The sequence below is a fragment of the Macrotis lagotis genome, chromosome 1, assembly GCF_037893015.1.
Source record: "Macrotis lagotis isolate mMagLag1 chromosome 1, bilby.v1.9.chrom.fasta, whole genome shotgun sequence".
Classification (NCBI taxonomy): domain Eukaryota; kingdom Metazoa; phylum Chordata; class Mammalia; order Peramelemorphia; family Peramelidae; genus Macrotis; species Macrotis lagotis.
This window is the reverse complement of record NC_133658.1, coordinates 700,423,077-700,444,752: the sequence shown is the minus strand read 5'-3', so window position 1 is coordinate 700,444,752 and position 21,676 is coordinate 700,423,077. Positions and strand designations below refer to the sequence as shown.

Here is a 21,676-nt window from a genome sequence, read left to right as displayed (position 1 = left end):
AGTGAGGTAATGACTAACTCTAATCTTACCTAAAGAAGAGAATTTCAAATGATTACAAAAGACATGATTCATGGGATTCTTCCTCAACACCTGCCTAGTCCCAACTTTCTTCTTATAAAAAACATATTTATTAACTGAAAATTAGAAATAGGACGCCAATTCACAAGGCCAATACAGGGCAGTAGCAAGGGGGTCTTCCCATCAAAGTCTCTTGCAAGGCCTGACCAGAACCACCCTTCACTACTTCCCAGTCTGCTTGCCTGGTTTTTTTCCTCCTGCTGTCCCCTTCCACTGCTGGGAATCCCACCTTGGCCTCAACCTCCAAACACAACTCAGCCAGTTCCACCTGCACGGCCCTTCTGCTGCTTTTGCTGTTGCATGCTCCTCCGGACCTCTGCCCTTGGATACCACCTCTTCTTTTACCTTGCCAATAATCTCATCAGGAATCCTCAAGTACTTAATGGTGCTGCCTCAGAAGTAACACTCAGGCATGCTCCAGAATTTATCACCATCCCTGAATGTAAAGATGACCTCTCTCAAATTGTTGTTCATCCAGTTATCACAGCTCACGAAGTGAAACACAATCAGATTTACAGAGGACTTATGAGCTTCAACACAGAAAGACTGGAGGATCTGGAATACCATATTTCAGAGGCAAAGGACCTTGAATTACAACCAAGAATTTAATACCCTGCAAAATTCAGCATATTCTGTCAAACGAAAAGATGGATATTCAAAAAAAAAAGTAAAGAACTTCCAAAATTTCATGATAAAAAGACCAGAAGTGAACAGAGAATTCAATCTTCAAATACAAGACTTAAGCAATACATAAAAAGGTAAAAGAAAAGGGGAAGGAAAAACAAAGCAAAACCTCATTGTAGGTTTCACCATTTTTTAGTTCTACCAACATGGGGTGAATTCTGAGCAGTCTTCAGTAAGGATAAGGGCAGCATGGTGCGGGCAGCACTGGGGCGGGGACAGAGCTGGGGACTGCTCGGGTCACTTCCCCCTCCGTGGCCTGAGCTCAAGAGCCCTAGAGCACTTTTTAAATGCATGTGATAGCTTGGATTTCTTCCTTTGAAAATTTGCCCCTCATATACTTTGATCATTCATCTATTGCAAAGTGGTTCTGGTCTATATAAATTTAAATCAGTTCCATATATACATACACACACACACACACACACACACACACACACACACATACATATATATAATATCTATAAATACATGTATAGCCTATGTATATATACATATATATACATACACACAAACACATATATCCATATCTATATCTACATATATGAGAACTACATGAAGGAAGCTTACTCAATGGCCTGTTTCCCCTTCTAATTGTGAGGACATTTATTTTGTTTGTGTAAAAACTTTTAAATTTTATGTAACCAAATTGTTCATTTTTCTCTTTTGTTGTCCTCTCTATACCTGTTTTAGACATGGATTATTTTATCTAAGGTTGCTAAAGGTATTTTCTGTTTTGTTCCTCTAATTTTTTAGCGATGTTACCTTTTAAATCTAAGTCATATAACCATCTAGAGCCTAATGTGATATATATATATGTATAATATATATATATACACACACATACACATACATTTACATATAAATATGTTTGTATATGTGAAGCTGTTTGTCTATATTTAATTTTTGCCTGACGGCTTTATGTTTTTCTCAGCAATTTTTGTTGAATAGTGAGTTCTATGATCTTTTGGTTTATCAAACACTATGCTACTATTCTTATGAATATTGTGCCTGATGCCAATGTCTTCTCTTTTAGTTTCTATGTCATTTGTTATTGAAGATGATAAATGTTGATGTTGATTCTATATACTTCTTGATTGCTGTGTTTGCATTTCAGAGTATCTTCTTAATTCTAGTCTTTTCAACAGAAATGTTTGAAATTCTTATGTTTCATTAAAGATCCACTTTTCCCTTGTACAATAAAACTGTCTTGTTGAGAAAATTTTTCTTGATTATAAATCTTAATTTTTTGCCTTATGAAATAGCATCTTACAAACTCTCTTCTCCTGAACAGTACTAGATGACAAGTTTTTTGTCACCTTCATTGTGGCTCTTTGGTATATAAACTCTTTTTTTGTTTGTTTTTGCAAGTCAATAGTCAATAGGGTTAAGTGATTTGCCCAAATGTCTGAGGCAAAATTTGAACTCAGGTCTCCTGGACTCCAGGAGCAATGCTCTATTCACTGTGCCAATCAACTGCCCCTGGGATATAAACTCTTTCTGTTGCTTGCATATTTTTTTCTTTAGCATGGAAATTTTGTTTCGGGTTTTCTTCAAGAAATAAAGAACAGAAAGAATCTGTTCACTTTATCCTTTGGTTCAAAAAGCTCTAAGTATTTTTCAATAATAACTTCTTGAAATATTATAGCTAAAGGAAGAATTAAAAATTTGATGATTTTTTAGTTGTCTCTCCTCAATTTGCTTTCCAAGTTAGTTGTTTTGTGTAAATACATTTTTCAGTATTTCAGTTTTATTCTAGTATCTCTTGCTATCTCATTGAGCCATTGATTTATGTCTGGTTCAATATGACTTTTTGAGTCTCTTTACTTTAGTAAACTTTTGTACTTCCTATATTAATCTGATTATTCTTATAATTCTTTCCTTTGAACTCTCATTTTGTTTATTGATCTTTCATCTGGACTCATTCTATTTCAAAAACAAATTTGACAAGCACTTACGGCAATGCTGTCTTTTTGTTAAAGGCTTCTATTATAGATGTTTTGAAGTTCTTTTATTTTGAGTTTGTGTCATATGTGTCTCTAACTCTCTGGTATCATTATTTTCTTTTGTTTACTCACTCCCCCCCCCCCCACTCTTTCTGAATTGGGCCTTTTTGCTAGGAATAGGTTCTGTATAACACTAAATAGAAAAATAGAGCCTTAGTCCTAATCTGATTATTTAGGGTTCTGTTATTTCATCCTCTGGGTGCTATTCTAGGCCCCATGGAGTGTTCAGGTCACTGATCTGGGTCAAATGAATCTGATCCAGGGATTAGAATTATTACTGCTGCAAGCATAAAGAAAACAATTTAAATACAAAGGAAACACAATCAGATTTACACAGGACTTATGAGCTTCAACACAGAAAGACTGGAGGATCTGGAATACCATATTTCAGAGGCAAAGGACCTTGAATTACAACCAAGAATTTAATACCCTGCAAAATTCAGCATATTCTGTCAAGGGAAAAGATGGATATTCAAAAAAAAAGTAAAGAACTTCCAAAATTTCATGATAAAAAGACCAGAAGTGAACAGAGAATTCAATCTTCAAATACAAGACTTAAGCAATACAAAAAAAGTAAAAGAAAAGGGGAATGAAAAACAAAGCAAAACAAATATTAGTCAAATTATATACAACCCTATAAGAGAAATTATGACACTTATAACTTGTGTAATTTGTATTTCTCTTAGGATAGTTAAAAGGTTTGAATATAATTAGAGAGATTGGATTTAGAGGATATGGGTATGGTTGAGTCTTGTCTTTCCATTGAAGAGGACAAGATGACATCACTATGTTTGAGACAAAAAGCCCAGATGAAAAGCAGGGTTGCTTACTCTAAACTTATGTGTCTCAGTTTTCTCTGACCTACTTTAATTTTGCTTTGCTCACAAAGCTTAGTACTTTCTCTGATGAGGGTATCCTATGCTGAGTGGTCCTGAGCCAGTATCTCCCATACCTTACAATCAGTTGTAAAGGAGAGATCTTCAGAGTGTGCTGTACTTAGAGCACTTAGAGACTCTATAGTTAATTAAATCAGAAGTGACTTTAGGGGCAGATGGTGAGAACTACCTAGAAAGTTTGTACTTAATCCATACTTCAGTTAACAAGAGTTTAAGTTCCCTGGTTGGAGAGCTTAAGGGTGGGGGGAGGAGTATAAGAGAGAGTATGCTTGGGGAGGGGGGGGGCTACAAATAGTTCATAAAATGATTTGGTTTTGGATGATACTTTGGTTCATGAGGATTGTGTGTCCTTAGAAGGCACCTTAAAAGGGCATAAGGCATAAAATACTTGTAATTTGATGTAAACCCTTGAGCAGTATGTTTATAATGAGACAGAAGAGCAGAGGATACTAAGAGGCAAAGCTTCTTATCAAACAATCAGGTAATCAATAAATCTGTGATTGTATTTTGATTGATAGTACTTTGAGTTTATCAAGCTGTCAAGCAATGAATCAAACTTTGATTTATGGCACTTTAATTGATGGTACTTAATACCAGGTGAAGAGGCACAAAGATCTATGATTTTAGAGGGAAAGGAGGGAGGATGTGAACAATGAGTAAATGCTATTTAATAGATTTGGTCCAGAGAGGAAAGAAGATATATTTCCACTTGGGTTTAAAAATTTATCCTACTCTCTAGGGAAGTGGGGTTGAGGGGGAAATGGAAAGAAAAGGTAACAAGGGACTATAAAAGGGAAGGAGAAGGCACAAGTGAAAATAAACTGAAAGTCAAATTTTAAAAGAAATTTTAAAGGGGAAAGGGAGTAAAACTTTGGTGAGGGGAGAACTGCAGGGGCAGAGCCATGATGGTGACAGGAGAAGAGCCTCTCTTAGGTACTTTCTCTCTCTATAATATTTCAAAATTCATAAAATAATGACTCTAACTAAATTTTCAAGAGACAGAACCCACAGAAAAATACAGTGAGGCAGTTCTCCAGATCAAGGTAACCTGGGAAATAGTGGAAAGGATCCACTCCATGGGGTTAGAAGGGCAGTGGCCAGAGTGAAGGAACTTCAGCTTCCCAGAGACAGCCCCAGAGCACCTGGGAACCATGGCTCATGGCAGTGGGGGCAGTTTCCTGACCAACACCCCGGGGGAGCACCGGACACAACTTGGAAGATCAGCTGGGGGACCTCTGCTAGAGCGAGCCTGTGAAGCCCAGACCTCAGGGCACTCAGTGAGCAGGGCAGCCCAGATCTAGGAACTGGAAGCAGGCAGAACTGGTAAGCAGGAGCCCCCAAACAACTGAACCTTGAGTACTCAGCCTAGGTAGGGGAGTGGAGAAAGAATTCCGAGGTCTGTCCTCTGTATATGGAACAGGACTCTGGGGCTCTGACCACATTCAGATCCTGATCACAGTCTAGGCCCCCTATAGAACAGCAGCCCCCCCACCTCAGCCCCATGGAAGAGGGGTACACTTGTGGTCATTCACAGACCAGGAGGGAAGACAGAGCTTCACACACTGAGATCCTTGTAGGGGGGGGAGTCCCAATAATACTCAAAAGCTCAGGAAGCACCCCAAAACCAGGCACAGGCTAGGGAAATGAGTAAACAGAGAAAAAAGGGGGAACACCACTGAGAAATACATTGTCTATTATCCCAAGAAGGAACAAAATACTCAGTGTGAAGATGAGGAAGTACAAGCTCCTGCATCTAAAAGACTGCAAGAAAAATGGAAATTGGGCTCAGACTATGGCAGAGTTCAAAAAAAGATTTTGAAAAATCAAGTAAGGAAGATAGAAGAAAAACTGGGAAAAGAAATGAGAGAGAGGAAAAACATGAAAAAGAAGTCAGCAGCTTAGTCCAAGGAGATCCAAAAAAATGTTGAAGAAAATAACATGTTAAAAATCAGCATAGGTCAAATTGGATAAAACAGTTCAAAAAGTTATTGAGGAAAAGAATACTTTAAAAAGCAGAACTGGCCAGATAGAAAAAGAGATAAGAAAGCTCTCTGAGGAAAACAAATCTGTCAGATCAAGAATGGAGCTAAAGGAAGCTATTGACTTTATGAGAAGTCAAGACACAATATTTCAAAAACAAAAGAATGAAAAATTAGAAGAAAATGTGAAACATCTCATTGAAAAAACAACTGATATGGAAAACAGATTCAGAAAAGATAATTTAAAAATTATTGGGATACCTGAAAGTCATGATCAGGAAAAGAGCCTTGACCTCATTTTAAAAGAATTCCCACAGGAAAATTGCCCAGATATCCTAGAAGCAGAGGGCAAAAGAGAAATTGAGAGAATCCATCGATCTCCCCTAGAGAGAGATCCCCCAAAAACAACCCCCAGGAATATTGTAGCCAAGTCCAGAACTCCCAAGTCAAAGGGAAAATATTACAAGCAGCCAGAAGGACGCAATTCAAATATCATGGAGCTACAGTCAGGATCACACAGTACTTCTTAGCAGCAACTACATTAAGGGCACGTAGGGCTTGGAATATAATATTCCAGAAGGCAAAAGAGCTCAGAATGCAACTGAGAATCAATTACCCAGCAAAACTTAATGTTCTCTTCCAGAGAAAAAGATGGACTTTCAATGAACCAGGGGGATTTCAAATGTTCCTGTTAAAATGGCCAGAGCTGAACAGAAAGTTTGATCTTCAAATACAGGACTTGGGTGAAGCATAGAGAGTGGAGGAGAAAGGGAAAATATGAGGGACTTAATGAAGATGAACTACACGTATTCCTGTATATAAAAAGTTACTAATAATACTCATAAGAAACTTCTTGTTTAAATGCAAATTAAAGCTTCTCTGAGGTACCACCTCACACCTCTCAGATTGGCCAGTATGACCAGAAAGGATTATGATCTTTGTTGGAAGGGATGTGGGAAATCTGGGACACTATTACACTGTTGGTGGAGTTGTGAACTCATCCAACCCTTCTGGAGAGCTATTTGGAACTATGCCCAAAGGGCAACAAAAATGTGCATACCCTTTGACTCAGCCATACCACTACTGGGTCTATACCCTGAAGAGACGAGGAAAAAGGGTAAAAACATTACTTGTACAAAAATATTTATAGCAGCCCTGTTTGTGGTGGCAAAGAATTGGAAATCCAGTAAATGTCCTTCAATTGGGAAATGGTTTAGCAAACTGTGGTACATGTATGTCATGGAACACTATTGTTCTATTAGAAACCAGGAGGGACAGGATTTCAGGGAAACCTGGAGGTATTTGCATGAACTGATGCTGAGTGAGATGAGCAGAACCAGAAAAACACTGTACACCCTAACAGCAACATGGGAGTGATGTTCAACCTTGAAGGACTTGCTCATTCCATCAGTGCAACAATCGGGAACAATTTCGGACTGTCTGCAAAGGAGAGTACCATCTGTATCCAGATAAGGAGCTGTGGAATTTGAACAAAGTGCAAGGACTATTCCTTTTAATTTAGAAAAAAAACCAGATATCTTATTGTCTGATCTTGTTACCTCTTACATTTCTCTTCTCTTTAAGGATATGATTTCTCTCATCAATTTGGATCAAGGTACAACATGGAAACAAAGTAAAGACTGACAGAGTGCTTTCTGTGGGGGGGGGGAAGCAAGATTGGGGGAAAATTGTAAAACTCAAATAATATCTTTAATAACAATATATTTAAAAAAATAAAAAAGAAACTTCTCATTTAATAGAGCAGGTAGAATGAGTTTTTATAGATGAAGCACAGGAGAGAGCTGAATTTGAAGATATATTGTAAAAATGGAGTCAATGGCTAAAAGGGAAATGCAATAGGAGTAAAAGAAACTAGAGGTGGAATAGGCTAAGATATTTCATATAATAAGATTTTTTTAAAATTAGAATGAGCTATTGCAATGATATGGAAGGGGGAAAAGTAAGGGGGAATGAGGCAACTTTCACACTTATCAGAGGTGGCTGGGAGAGGAAACAGCATATCTATCTATCTATCTATCTATCTATCCATCTATCTATCTATCTATCTATACTCAATGGGGTAAAGACATCCAGAGTAAAAAGGAGAGAAGGGGGACAGGGGGAACAGGGGGCGGGGATGTGAGTGATGGAGAAGAGGGTGGACCATGCGGGGAGAGTGGTCAGATATAACACATTTTCTTTTTTACTTCTTGCAAGGGACTGGGATTGGATGGCCTGTCCAGGACCACAGCGTCGGGTGGTTGCTGCACCTTCACAGCGTCAGGTGGTTGCTGCACCTTAGGGGTGATATGTGAGCTTGGGGCCTCTTGGCCCCAGAGCCAGTGATCAGTATGCTACACCACTTAGCTACCCTACAGCACTTTTAAGAAGAGGGACAGAGTGAAAGAAGAGAGAAAATATAGTGTATGGTAGTGGGAAAGTATGTACAAATGGAGGGAGTTGCGATCAGCAATGGCAACAGTGGAAAAATATGGAAGTAGCTTTTGTGATGGACTTATCATAAAGAATGTGATCCACCCGTGACAGAGCTGGTGGTGTTGGAACACAGACTGAAGCACTATTATTATTATTATTATTGTTGTTGTTGTTGTTGTTGTTGTTGTTATTATTATTATTATTATTTTATTTTGCTATATTTTTTAGGTTTTTGCATGGCAATGGGGTTTGGGTGGCTTGCCCAGGGTCATACAGTTGAATGATTGTTGGGTGTCTGGGGCCAGATTTGAGCTCAGGTGTTCCTGACTCCAGGGCCAGTGCTCTGTTCCCTGTGCCACCTAGCTGTTCATATTATTATTATTATTTTATTTTAATTTTAATTTTTCTCTTTACTTTATTGCTCATGAGGGTCTATATTTTTTGGGGAAGGGGTATTATGTTTACTCTTAAACAAGAATATTTTAATAATGTATATAAAAAACACCATTTGTACAAAAACAAAAATAAATATAATAAAAAATAAACTTTGGTGAGGAGGAATAAGAGGAAAGAGAAAAACATAAAATAGGGAAAGATAACATGGAGGGAAATATAGAATTAGTAATCTTAACTGTAACTGGGAATGGGACAAACTCTCCCATAAAACAGAGGTAGATAGTAGAATATATTAAAAACCAGAATCCTATAATATGCGGTTCACAAGAAACACATGTGAAGCAAAGAGAGCTACACAGAGGGTAAAGGTAAAAGAATGGAGCAAAATATATAATACTTCAGCTGAAGTAAAAAAAATCAGGGGTAGAGATCCTGATCTAAGATAAAGCAAAAGCAAAAATTGATCTCATTAAAGAGATAAGGAAAGAAACTACATCTTCTTAAAAGGTACCATAGTTGCTGAACCTATATTATTATTAAACATGTATGCACCTAACGTATAGCATCCAGATTCCTAGAGGAAAAGCTGAGTGAATTACAAGGAGATATGGACAGCAAAATTTTAATAATGGGGACCCCAAATTCCCTCTCTCAGAACAAGATAAATCTAACCACAAAATAAAAAAAATTAAGAAGGTAAATAAAATCTTAGAAAACTTAAGCATGATAGACCTCTAGAGAAAACTTAATGGGAAATGAAGAGAATATACTTTTTTCTTCCAAATTGACCATGTTACTAGGGCATAAAATCCTTATAATCAAATGCAGAAAGGCAGAAATAATAGATGCATAATTTTCAGATCATGATGCAATAAAAATTGCAATACAAAGGATCATGGAAAGATAACTCAAAAATTAATTGGAAGCCAAACAATTTAATTTTAAATAATGATTGGACCAAACAACAAATCATAGAAATAATAATTATATCCAAGAAAATGATAACACCATACCAAAATTTATGGGATCAGTCAAGGCAGTTTTGAGGGGAAATTTTATATCTCTTATATAATACTTATATGAATAAAATAGAGAACAAGGAAATCAGTGAATTGGGTATGCAACTAAAAAAAGCAAAAAAAAAAATAAATTAAAATTCCCCAAATAAAAAACAAATTGGAAATTTTGAAAATTGAGGAAGAGTTTAATAAAATTGAAAGCAAGAAAACCAATGATCTAATAAACAAAACTAAGAGTTTATGAAAAAACCCAATAAAATAGATAAATGTTTGGTTAATCTGATTAAAAAAAAAGAAGATAACCAATTTACCAGTATCAAAAATGAAAAGGGTGAAATAATCACCAATGAGGACATTAAAGAGTTAATTCAGAGCTATTTTGCCAAACTGAATACTGATAAATTTGATAAACTGAATGAAATGAATCAATATTTACAAAAATACAAACTGCCCAAATTAACAGAAGAGAAATAAAATACTTAATTAATCCCAATTCAGAAAAATAAATTGAAGAAACCATAAATAAATTCCCTACGGAAATGTCTCCAGATTCAGATGGATTTACAAGTGAATTCTACTTAAGGAATAGTAAATTCTTATTCTACATAAACTATTTTTAAAAATAGAAGAAGAAAGAGTTTTACCAAATTCCTTTTGTGACACCAAAGTAGTGCTAATTTTTAAACCAGAAAGAAGCAAAACAGAAAATGAAAATTATAGACCAATCTCTCAAATGACTATTCATGACAAAATCTTTATTTATTCATTTATTTATTCTTAGAAAGATTTTATTCATTTTGAATTTTACAATTTTCCTCTTATCTTGTTTCCTTCCTCCACCCTCCCACCCACAGAAGGCAGTCTGTTAGTCTTTCCATTGTTTCCATGGTATACAATGATCTAAGTTGAGTGTGATGAGAGGGGAAATTATATCCTTAAGAAAGAAAAATAAAGTACAAGAGATAGCAAAATTTCATAATAAGATAATGGGTTTTTTCTTTTTTCTTTTTTTATATTTATTCTCTTTTTTGTACAAATAATGTTTTTATACATTAATAAAATATTCTTGTTTAAGAGTAAACAGAATATCCCCTTCCCCACAAAATATAGACTCGCTTGAGGGATAAAGGGGAGAGAAAAAAATTAAAATGAAAAAAATAATAGTAATAATTGTAGGTATGGCCAGGTGACACAATGGATGGAGCCCCAGCCCTGGAGCCAGGAGCACCCGATCCCATATCCAGCCCCATACACTCAACAATCACCCAGCTGTGTGTCATGCAAGCCACCCCAACCCCAATGCCCTGCAAAAAAACCAAAAAAAAAGAAAAAAAAAGACCCAAAATAAAATAAAATAGTAATAATAGTAGGGGCGGCTGGGTGGCCAACAGAGCATTGGCCCTTGAGCAAGGAGCACCCAGGTCTGAATCCAGCCTCAGACACCCAAAGATCACCCTGCTATGAGGCTCCAGGCAGGCCATGCAGCCCCATTTGCCCTGCACCTCCCCCAAATAATAATAATAATAAATGTACTTCAGTCTTTGTTCCAACACCAACAACTCTGTTGTGGGTGCATCACATTCTTTATGGTAAGTCCATCACAAAAGTTACTTCCATATTTTTCCAACGTTGCCATTGCTGATCGCAACTCCCTCCTTTTGTATTTCTCCACTACCATGTACTATATTTTCTCTCTACTTTCACTCTGACTCTGCTGTAGAGTAGCTGAGTGGCACAGCAGACAGATCCCTGGTCCTGGGGCCAAGAGGCCCCGAGCCCCACTACCACCCCTTAGGCCCAGCATCCACCTGGCCCTATGGTCCTGAACAGGCCATCCAATCCCAGCCCCTTGCTAGAAGTAAAAAGGAAAATGTGTTATATCTGACCACTCTTCCCCCATGATCCACCCTCTCCTCCTTCATTCATCCCCACCCCTTACCCCATCCCCCCTCCTTCTTACTCCAGATGCCTATACCCCATTGAGTATATATGCTGTTTCCTCTCCCAGCCACCTCTGATGAGAGCAAAGATTCCCTCATTTCCCCTTGCCTTCCCTCCTGCCATATCATTGTAATAAAGAAAAAACTTACTATATGTGATATCTTGGCCTATTCCCCCTCTCCTTTTTCTTTCTCCCATCACTTTTCCCATTTTTTCTATTGACTCCTTTTTTTACACCATATTTTATCTTCAAATTCAGCTTTCTCCTGTGCTTCAACTATAAAAGCTCCCTCTACCTGCTTTGTTAACTGAGAAGATTCATATGAGTATTATCAGTGTCATTTTTCTATGCAGGAATACATGCAGTTCATCATCATTCAGTCCCTCATATTTTCCCCTTCTCCTCCAATCTCCATGCTTCACCTGAGTCCTGTATCTGAAGATCAAACCTTCTGTTCAGTTCTGGCCATTCCAACAGGAATATTTGAAATCCCCCTGGTTCATTGAAAGTCCATCTTTTTCCCTTGAAGAGGACATTCATTTTTGCTGGGTAGTTTATTCTTGGTTGCATTCTAAGCTCTTTTATCTTCCGGTATATTATATTCCAAGCCCTATGAACTTCCAATGTAATTGCTGCTAAGTCCTGTGTGATCCTGACTGCAGCTCCACAATATCTAAACTGTGTCCTTCTGGCTGCTTGTAATATTTTCTCTTTGACTTGGGAGTTCTGGAACTTGGCTATAATATTCCTAGGGGTTGGTTTTGGGGGATCTCTTTCTCAGGGGGATCGGTGGATTCTCTCCATTTCTATTTTGCCCTCTGCTTCTAGAATATCAGGGCAATTTTCCTGTAGTAATTCTTTGAAAATGATGTCAAGGCTCTTTTCCTGATCATGACTTTCAGGTATTCCAATAATTTTTAAATTATCTTTCCTAAGTCTGTTTTCCATATCAGTTGTTTTTTTCAATGAGATGTTTCACATATTCTTCTATTTTTTAAATTTTTTTTGGTTTCAAAGTAATGAATGCTGGTTTCTCGTAAATTCATCAATCTCCCTGAGTTCCATTCTTTGTCTGAAGGATTTGTTCTCCTCAGAGAATTTTCTTATCTCTTTTTCCATCTGGCCAAAAAGCATTCTTCTCCTCAATAACTTTTTGAACTGTTTTATCCATTTGACCTAAGTTGGTTTTTAGCATGCTATTTTTTTCAGCATTTTTTTTGGATTTCCTTGACTAGGCTTCTGACTTCATTTTCATGTTTTTCCTGCATCTCTCTCCTTTCTTTTCCCAGTTTTTCTTCTAACTCCCTCATTTGATTTTCAAAGTCTTTTTTGAGCTCTGTCATAGCCTGAGCCCAATTCTGTTTTTCTTGGAGTCTTTAGATGCAGAAGCTTGTGCTTCCTCATCTTCAGACTGAGTATTTTGATCCTTCTTGGGCTCATATGCAAAATATTTCTCAATGGTCTTCCTCTTATTTCTCTGCTTGCTCATTTTCCCAGCCTGAGCCTGGTTTTGGGGTGCTTCCTGAGCTTTTGGGACACTCCCACTAGGATCTCAGTGTGTGAGGCTCTATCCTCCCTCCTGGTCTATGAATGACCATATGCGCCCCCCTCTGCCATGGGGCTCAGGTCGGGGGGCTCTACTGTTCTGTGGGGGGGGTCCTAGAGTGCGATCAGGATCTGAATGTGATCAGAGCCCCAGAGTCCTCTTCCAGGGGCAGAGCTCTGCAGTCCCTCTCTCTTCACTCTCCTCCCTAGGTTCAATGGGCTCCTTGGGGCTCCTGCTTACCAGCTCTTCCTGCTTATGTTTCCTGGATCTGGAATGCAGTGGCCATGCTGCTCTCTGTGTGTCCTGAGGGCTGGGCTTCACGTGCTTGCTCTGGCAGAGGTCCCCCACTGTTCCTCCAATTTGTTCCCAGTGCTCCCTGAGGGCGTAGCTCAGGAGACTCCCCTGCTGCTGTGAGCCACAGTTCCCAGCGCCCTGGGGCTGCCTCCGGGAGGCTGAAGTTCTTTTGCTCTGGTGGGCTGCCCCTCTGGCAGGCATCCCTCTGACTCCGGGGAGCAGAGCCTTTCTGCTCTTTTCCAGGTTACCTTGAGTAGCAGAACTGCCTCACTGAGTCCCTCTGTTGGTTCTGTGTCTCAAAACTTTATTTAGAGTCCTTAGTTTTGAAGTTTTATGAGAGAGCTTCTAAGAGAGGTTGCTCTCTTGTTGCCATCTTGGCTCTGCCCCCGATAATTTTTTTTTTTTAAATTAAAGGTAATAATATTTAGTCTTTGTTTAAACTCCACAATTCTTTTCTGGATACAGATGGTATTCTCCATCACAGATACCCCAAAATTGTGTCTGATTTTTGGGAATGAGCAAGTCCCTTAAGGTTGATCATCACCCCCATGTTGCTGTTAGGGTGTACAATGTTCTTCTGGTTCTACTCATCTTCCTCATCATCAGTTCATGCAAATCCTTCCAGGCTTCCCTGAATTCCTATCCTTCCTGGTTTCTAATAGCACACTAGTGTTCCATCAGATATATATACCACAGTTTGCTAAGCCATCCTGCAGTTGAAGAACATTCACTTAATTTCCAATTCTTTGACACCACAAACAGGGCTTCTATGAGTATTTTTGTACAAGTGATGTTTCTGTCCTTTTCATAATCTCTTCAGAGTATAGACCCAGTACTGGTATTGCTGGATCAAAGGGTATGCACGTTTTTGTTGCCTTTTGGGCATAATTCGAAATTGTTCTCCAGAAAGGTTGGATGAGTTCACAGCTCCACCAATAATGTATTAGTGTCCCAGATTTCCCACATTCTTTCCAACATTGACCATTGTCCTTTCTGGTCATATTGGCCTGTCTGAGAGGTGTGAAGTGGTACTTCAGAGATGCTTTAATTTGCATTTCTCTAATAATTAATGATTTAGAGCAATTTTTCAAATGACTATGGATCACTTTGATTTCCTTATCTGTACATTGCCTTTGCATATCCTTTGACCATTTGTCAATTGGAGAATGATGCCAAAATCTTAAATAAAATTTTAGCAAAGAGTTCACAGCAAGTTATTACTAGGATAATACACCATGATCAGGTAGGATTTATACCAGATAAGCAGGGATGGTTCAATATTAGGAGAACACTCAACATTATTGAATATATCAATAGCAAAGTTAACAGAAATCTTATTTTCTCAATATGAAAAATTCTTTGATAAAATACATCATCCATTCCTATTAAAGAAAGGAATAGAATGCAGTTTTCCTTAAAATAATAAGCAGTAACTATCTAAAACCATCAAAAATATTATATGTAATGGGGATAAACTAGGAGCATTTCCAATAAGATCAGGAATGAAACAAAGATGCTCATTATCATCATTACTCTTCAATATAATACTATTCAATATAGTATTATAAATATTAGCTTTAGCAATAAGAGAAGAAAAAGAAATTAAGGGAATCAGAATTGGCAATGAGGAAGCAAAAGTCACTCTTTGCAGAGGATATGATGGTATACTTAGAGAACTTGAGAAAATCATCTAAAAACCTACTTGAAACAATTAACTAATTTGGCAAAGTAGCAGGATATAAAATAAACCCACATAAATCATCAGAATTTCTATATATATAAACAACTAAACCAAAGAGCAAGAGATAGAAGTAAAGAGAAATCCCATTTAAAGTAACTCTAGGCAACATTAAATACTTGGAAATCTACCTACCAAGACAAACCTAGAAATTGTATGAACACAATTATAAAGCACTTCTCATTCAAATAAAGTCAGATCTAAATAATTGGGAAAATGTCAATTGCTCATGGTTAAGTTGAGCTAATATAATAAAAATGATAATTCTACCCAAATTAAATTACTTATTCAGTGCCATACCAATCAAACTACCAAATAATTATTTTACTGAGCTAGAAAAAATAGTAACAAAATTCATCTGGAGCAAAAAAAAATGATCAAGAATAGCAAAGAAACTGATGAAAAAATGTAAAGGAAGGTGGCCTAGCTCTACCAGATCTAAAACTATAATATAAAAGCAGCAGTCATCAAAACTGCCTGGTACTGTTCAAGAAATAGAATAATGAATCAATGGATTAGAATAGGTTCAAAAGAAACAGTTATAAATGATTATAGTAATCTACTGTATGACAAACCCAAAGACATAAGCTTCTGGGATAAGAATTCACTATTTGACAAAAATTATTGGGAAAATTGGAAAATAGTATGCAAAAACTAGACATAGATCTACATCTCACACCCTATACCAAAATAAGGTTAAAATGGGAAAGGATTTTTATGTAAAGTGTGACACCATGGATAAATTAATAGACCAAGAAATATTCTATTTGTCAGATCTGTGGAAAGGGGAAACATTTATGACCAAGCAAGAAATAGAATACAATATAAATTATAAAATCAAAGATTTTGACTATTAAACAGTTTTTTCAGTAATAAAACCAATGCTAACAAAATTAGAAAGAAAACAGAAAGTTGGAAAACAATTTTCATAGGTCTCGTTTCTAAACCATATAGAGAATTGCATCAAATTTATAAGATTAAAAGTTATTCCCCAATTGATAGTCAAAGGATATGAACAATTTTTCAAATGAAGAAGTTAAAGTTATATAAAATCATATGAAAAATGCTGATTAGAGAAATGTAAATTAAATTAGCTATGAGGTATCATCTCACACCTATCAGACTGGCTAAGATGGCAAAAGGAGAAAATGATCAATGTTGGAGAGGTTATGGGAAGATTGGACATTAATGCTTTTTGAACTTATCCAACCATTCTGGAACTATGCCCAAAGAGCAATAAAACTGATCATATTCTTTGTCCCAGAAATTCCAATATTAGACCCATATCCAGAAGAAATAAAAAATGGGAAAAGTCTCACATGTTCATAGCAGTTCTTTTTGTAGTAGCAAAAAATTGGAAATTGAGGGATGTCCATCAATTGGGGAATGGCTGAACAAGTTATGGTATTTGAATGTTACAGAATACTCTTGTTCTATAAGAAACCATAAATGTTTGGATTCTAGAGAAGCATGGAATGAATTATAGAATCTGATGCTAAGAGAAGGAAGTAGAACCAAAAGAACATTGTACACAGTAACAACAATATTGTGAGTTGATCAGCCTTGATGTATACAACTCCTTTCAGCAGTTCAGAGAGCTAGGACAACTATATTAGAATGGCTATGGACAATGCTATCCCCAAACAGAGGAAAAAAAACAAAATAAAACAAAAATCAAAAAACCTTCAGAATTTGGATGTACACTACATTTATTTTTTAATTAAAATTTCTCTTATGTATTTCTTTCTTACCTCATGGTTTTCTTCCTTTTCACTTAATCCCAATTCCTCAAACCAAAAAGATTGATTGTAAACATGTATAACACAAATGTGTAAATACAATATTCACCTGATTATTTGCCGCTGAGGGGAAGGGGGTAAGAAGGGAAGGTGGAAGGAAATTATGTAACTTAAAAATATACATATGCTTGTGGATGAATTGAAAAGCTTTCATAACTTGTAATTGGAAAAATAAAATAAAATATCATTTAAAAAAACCAATTACTGCCCTCCCATTCCATCCCTCAAAGCCTCCCAAACTTTGATTTAAGATCAGATTAGTATTGTTGTTGGCAGGCTCTAGGTTTCCATGCTCCTATATCTCAGCCTTTAGAGACCTAGCAGCAGTCTCTGGCTCACTCCTAGTCCATGTCTTCTACTTTTGGACTTAGCTTTCCTTGGTACTTGTAGACTTCAACCTGTCTCTTTTTGTGAACTTAAGTTGGAAAAATTAAATAACTGTAGTTTTTTTCTTTTATTTCTAGCTCATTACTCAGTTTCCTCTATTTTCTTTTCTTTTTTATATTTTAATTTATTTTTATTAAAGATATTATTTGAGTTTTACAATTTTCCCCCAATCTTGCTCCCCCCCCCCACAGAAAGCACTCTGTCAGTCTTTTACTTTGTTTCCATGTTGTACCTTGATCGAAATTGGGTGTGATGAGTGAGAAATCATATCCTTAAGGAGAAGAGAAGTCTAAGAGGTAACAAGATCAGAAAATAAGTTGTTTTTTTTTAAAAACTAAACGGAATAGTCCTTGCACTTTGTTCAAACTCCCCAGCTCCTTACCTGGATACAGATGGTACTCTCCGTTGCAGACAGCCCAAAATTGTTCCCGATTGTTGCACTGATGGAATGAGCAAGTCCTTCAAGGTTGAACATCACTCCCATGTTGCTGTTAGGGTGTACAGTGTTTTTCTGGTTCTGCTCATCTTACTCAGCATCAGTTCATGCAAATCCCTCCAGGTTTCTCTGAAATCCTGTCCCTCCTGGTTTCTAATAGAACAATAGTGTTCCATGACATATATATATATATATATATATATATATATATATATATATATATATATATATATATATGTATGTATGTATATACCACAGTTTGCTAAGCCATTCCCCAATTGAAAGACATTTGCTGGATTTCCAATTCTTTGCCACCACAAACAGGGCTGCTATAAATATTTTTTACAAGTAATGTTTTACACTTTTTCCTCATCTCTTCAGGGTATAGATCCAGTAGTGGTATTGCTGGGTCTAAAGGGTATGCACATTTTTGTTGCCCTTTGGGCATAGTTCCAAATAGCTCTCCAGGAGGGTTACATGAGTTCACAGCTCCACCAACAGTGTAATAGTGTCCCAGATTTCCCACATCCCTTCCAACAATGATCATTATCCTTCCTGGTCATACTACCCAATCTGAGAGGTGTGAGGTGATACCTCAGAGAAGCTTTAATTTGCATTTCTCTAATAATTAATGATTTAGAGCATTTTTTCATATGGCTATGGATTACTTTGATCTCCTCATCTGTAAATTTCCTTTACATATCCTTTGACCATTTGTCAGTTGGGGAATGGCTTTTTGTTTTAAAATATGACTCCGGGGCGGCTAGGTGGCATAGTGGATAAAGCACCGGCCTTGGAGTCAGGAGTACCTGGGTTCAAATCCAGTCTCAGACACTTAATAATTACCTAGCTGTGTGGGCTTGGGCAAGTTGCTTAACCCCATTTGCCTTGCAAAAACCAAAAAAACCTAAAAACAAAACCCCAAAATAAAAATATGACTCAGTTCTCTGTATATTTTAGAAATGAGTCCTTTGTCAGAATCATTAGTTGTAAAGATTGTTTCCCAATTTACTACTTTTCTTTTGATCTTGATTACACTGGTTTTATCTGTGCAAAAGCTTTTTAATTTAATGTGATCAAAATTATCTAATTGGTTTTTGGTGATGTTCTCCAACTTTTCCTTAGTCATAAACTGTTCCCCTTCCCATAGATATGACAGGTAGACTAGTCCTTGATCTTCTAACTTGCTTATAGTATTGTTTTTTATGTCTATGTCCTGTAACCATTTGGATCTTATCTTGGTAAAGGGTATGAGGTGTTGGTCTAATCTAAGTTTCTTCCATACTAACTTCCAATTATCCCAGCAATTTTTATCAAAGAGGGAGTTTTTTATCCCAATGGCCGGACTCTTTGGGTTTATCAGACAGCAGATAACTATAATCGTCTCCTGCTTTTACCCCTAGTCTATTCCACTGGTCCACCACTCTGTTTCTTAGCCAATACCAAACAGTTTTCATGACTGGTGCTTTATAATATAATTTTAGATCAGATAGAGCTAAGCCACCTTCTTTTGCACTTTTTTTCATTAAGCTCCTGGCAATTCTTGACTTTTTTATTTCTCCATATGAATTTACTTACAATTTTTGCTAACTCGTTAAAGTAATTTTTTGGAATTTTGATTGGTAGGGCACTAAACAGATAGTTTAGTTTTGGTAGAATTGTCATTTTTATTATATTAGCTCTACCTATCCATGAGCAGTTGATATTTGCCCAGTTATTTAAATCTAATTTAATTTGTGTGAGAAGTGTTTTATAATTGTTTTCAAAAAGATTCTAAGTCTGTCTTGGCAAAGTAACCTGTCTGAGGTTACTTTGAATGGGATTTATTTTTCTAGCTCTTCCTGCTGTTTCTTGCTAGACATATATAGAGAAGCTGAGGATTTGTGAGGGTTTATTTTACAACCTGCAACTTTGCTAAAATTGCTAATTGTTTCCAGTAGTTTTTTAGATGATTTCTTGGGATTCTCTAGGTAGACCATCATGTCATCTGCAAAGAGTGAGAGTTTTGTCTCTTCCTTCTCAATTCTAATTCCTTCAATTTCTTTTTCCTCTCTAATTGCTGATGCTAACATTTCTAATACAATATTGAATAGTAGTGATGATAATGGGCACCCTTGTTTCACCCCTGATCTTATTGGGAATGCCTCTAGCCTCTCCCCATTGAATATAATACTTGTTGATGGTTTCAGATAGATACTGCTAATTATTTTAAGGAACAGTCCATTTATTCCTACACTCTCTAGTGTTTTTAATAGGAATGGATGCTGTATTTTGTCAAAAGCTTTTTCAGCATCTATTGATATGATCATATGGTTTCTGATAGGTTTTTTTGTTTATATAATTGAGTATACTAACGTTTTCCTAATATTGAACAAACCCTGCATTCCTGGAATAAATCCTACTTGATCATAATGTATTATCCTAGTGGTGACTTGTTGTAGTCATTTTGCTAAGATTTTGTTTAGAATTTTTGCATCTATATTCATCAGGGAAATAGGTCTATAATTTTCTTTCCCTGTTTTAACTCTTCCTGGTTTAAGTAACAGTACCATATTGGTTTCATAGAAATAGTTAGGCAGAGTTCCATCTTTCCCCATTTTTCCAAAGAGTTTATATAGGATTGTAACCAATTGTTCCTTAAATGTTTGGTAGAATTCACTTGTGAATCCATCAGGCCCTGGAGATTTTTTTTTTTACTGAGTTCAGTAATGGCTTGTTGAATTTCTTTTTCTGAGATAGGGTTGTTTAGGTATTTAATCTCTTCTTCATTTAACCTGGGCAACTTATATTTTTGTAAATATTCATCCATTTCACTTAGATTATCAAATTTATTGGCATAGAGTTGGGCAAAATAATTTCGAATTATTACTTTAATTTCCTCGTCATTGGTGGTGTGTTCACCTTTTTCATTTATGATACTAGCAATTTGGTTTTCTTCTTTCTTTTTTTTAATCAAATTGACCAGAGGTGTATCAATTTTATTGGTTTTTTCATAATACCAACTTTTGGTTTTATTTATTAATTCAATAGTTTTTTTGCTTTCAGTTTTATTAATTTCTCCTTTAATTTTTAGAATTTCTAATTTGGTATTTAATTGGGGATTTTTGGTTTGTTCTTTCTTTAATTTTTTTAGTTGCATGTTTAGTTTATTGATTTCCTCTTTCTCCAATTTATTCATATAAGCATTTAGAGCTATAATATATCCCCTGACAGTTGCTTTGAATGAATCCCATAGGTTTTGGTATGTTGTTTCATTACTATCATTATCTAGGATAAAATGGTTAATTCTTTCTATAATTTGTTTTTTGGTCCACTCAATTTTTAAAATGAGGTTATTCAGTTTCCAATTTGTTCTGGGTCTATATCTCCTTGGCCCAGTATTGCATATGGCTTTTATTGCATTGTGATCTGAGAAAGATGTATTCAATATTTCTGCCTTTCTGCAGTTGATCATTAGGTTTTTATGTCCTAGTACATGGTCAATTTTTGTATAAGTTCCATGTGCTGCAGAGAAAAAGGTATATTCCTTTCTATCCCCATTCAGTTTCCTCCATAAATCTACCATATCTAATTTTTCTAACAATCTATTTACCTCCCTAATTTCTTTCTTGTTTGTTTTATGATTCGATTTATCTAGATCTGATAGTGGGAGGTTGAGGTCTCCCACTAGTAGAGTTTTGCTATCTATGTCTTCCTGTAATTCTTTCAGCTTCTCCTCTAAGAATTTGGATGTTGTCCCACTGGGTGCATATATGTTCAATATTGAAATGATTTTATTGTCTATGGTACCTTTTAGGAGGATAAAATTTCCTTCCTTATCTTTTTTAATGCTATCTATTTTTGCTGCTGCTTTGTCTGAGATAAGGATTGCTACCCCTGCTTTTTCTACTTCAGCTGAAGCAAAATATATTTTGCTCCAACCTTTTACCTTTACTCTATATGTATCTCTCTGCTTCAAATGAGTTTCTTGTAAGCAGCATATTGTAGGATTCTGGTTTTCAATCCACTCTGCTATTTGCTTACATTTTAAGGGAGAGTTCATC

The 21,676-nt window shown here is 36.3% G+C and overlaps 1 pseudogene; it reads right to left on the bottom strand.

Annotated features, from left to right (window-relative positions):
* Window positions 1–240: 240 nt before the first annotated feature.
* On the bottom strand, window positions 241–953 carry LOC141523422 (U6 snRNA-associated Sm-like protein LSm4; annotated as a pseudogene).
* Window positions 954–21,676: the final 20,723 nt, after the last annotated feature.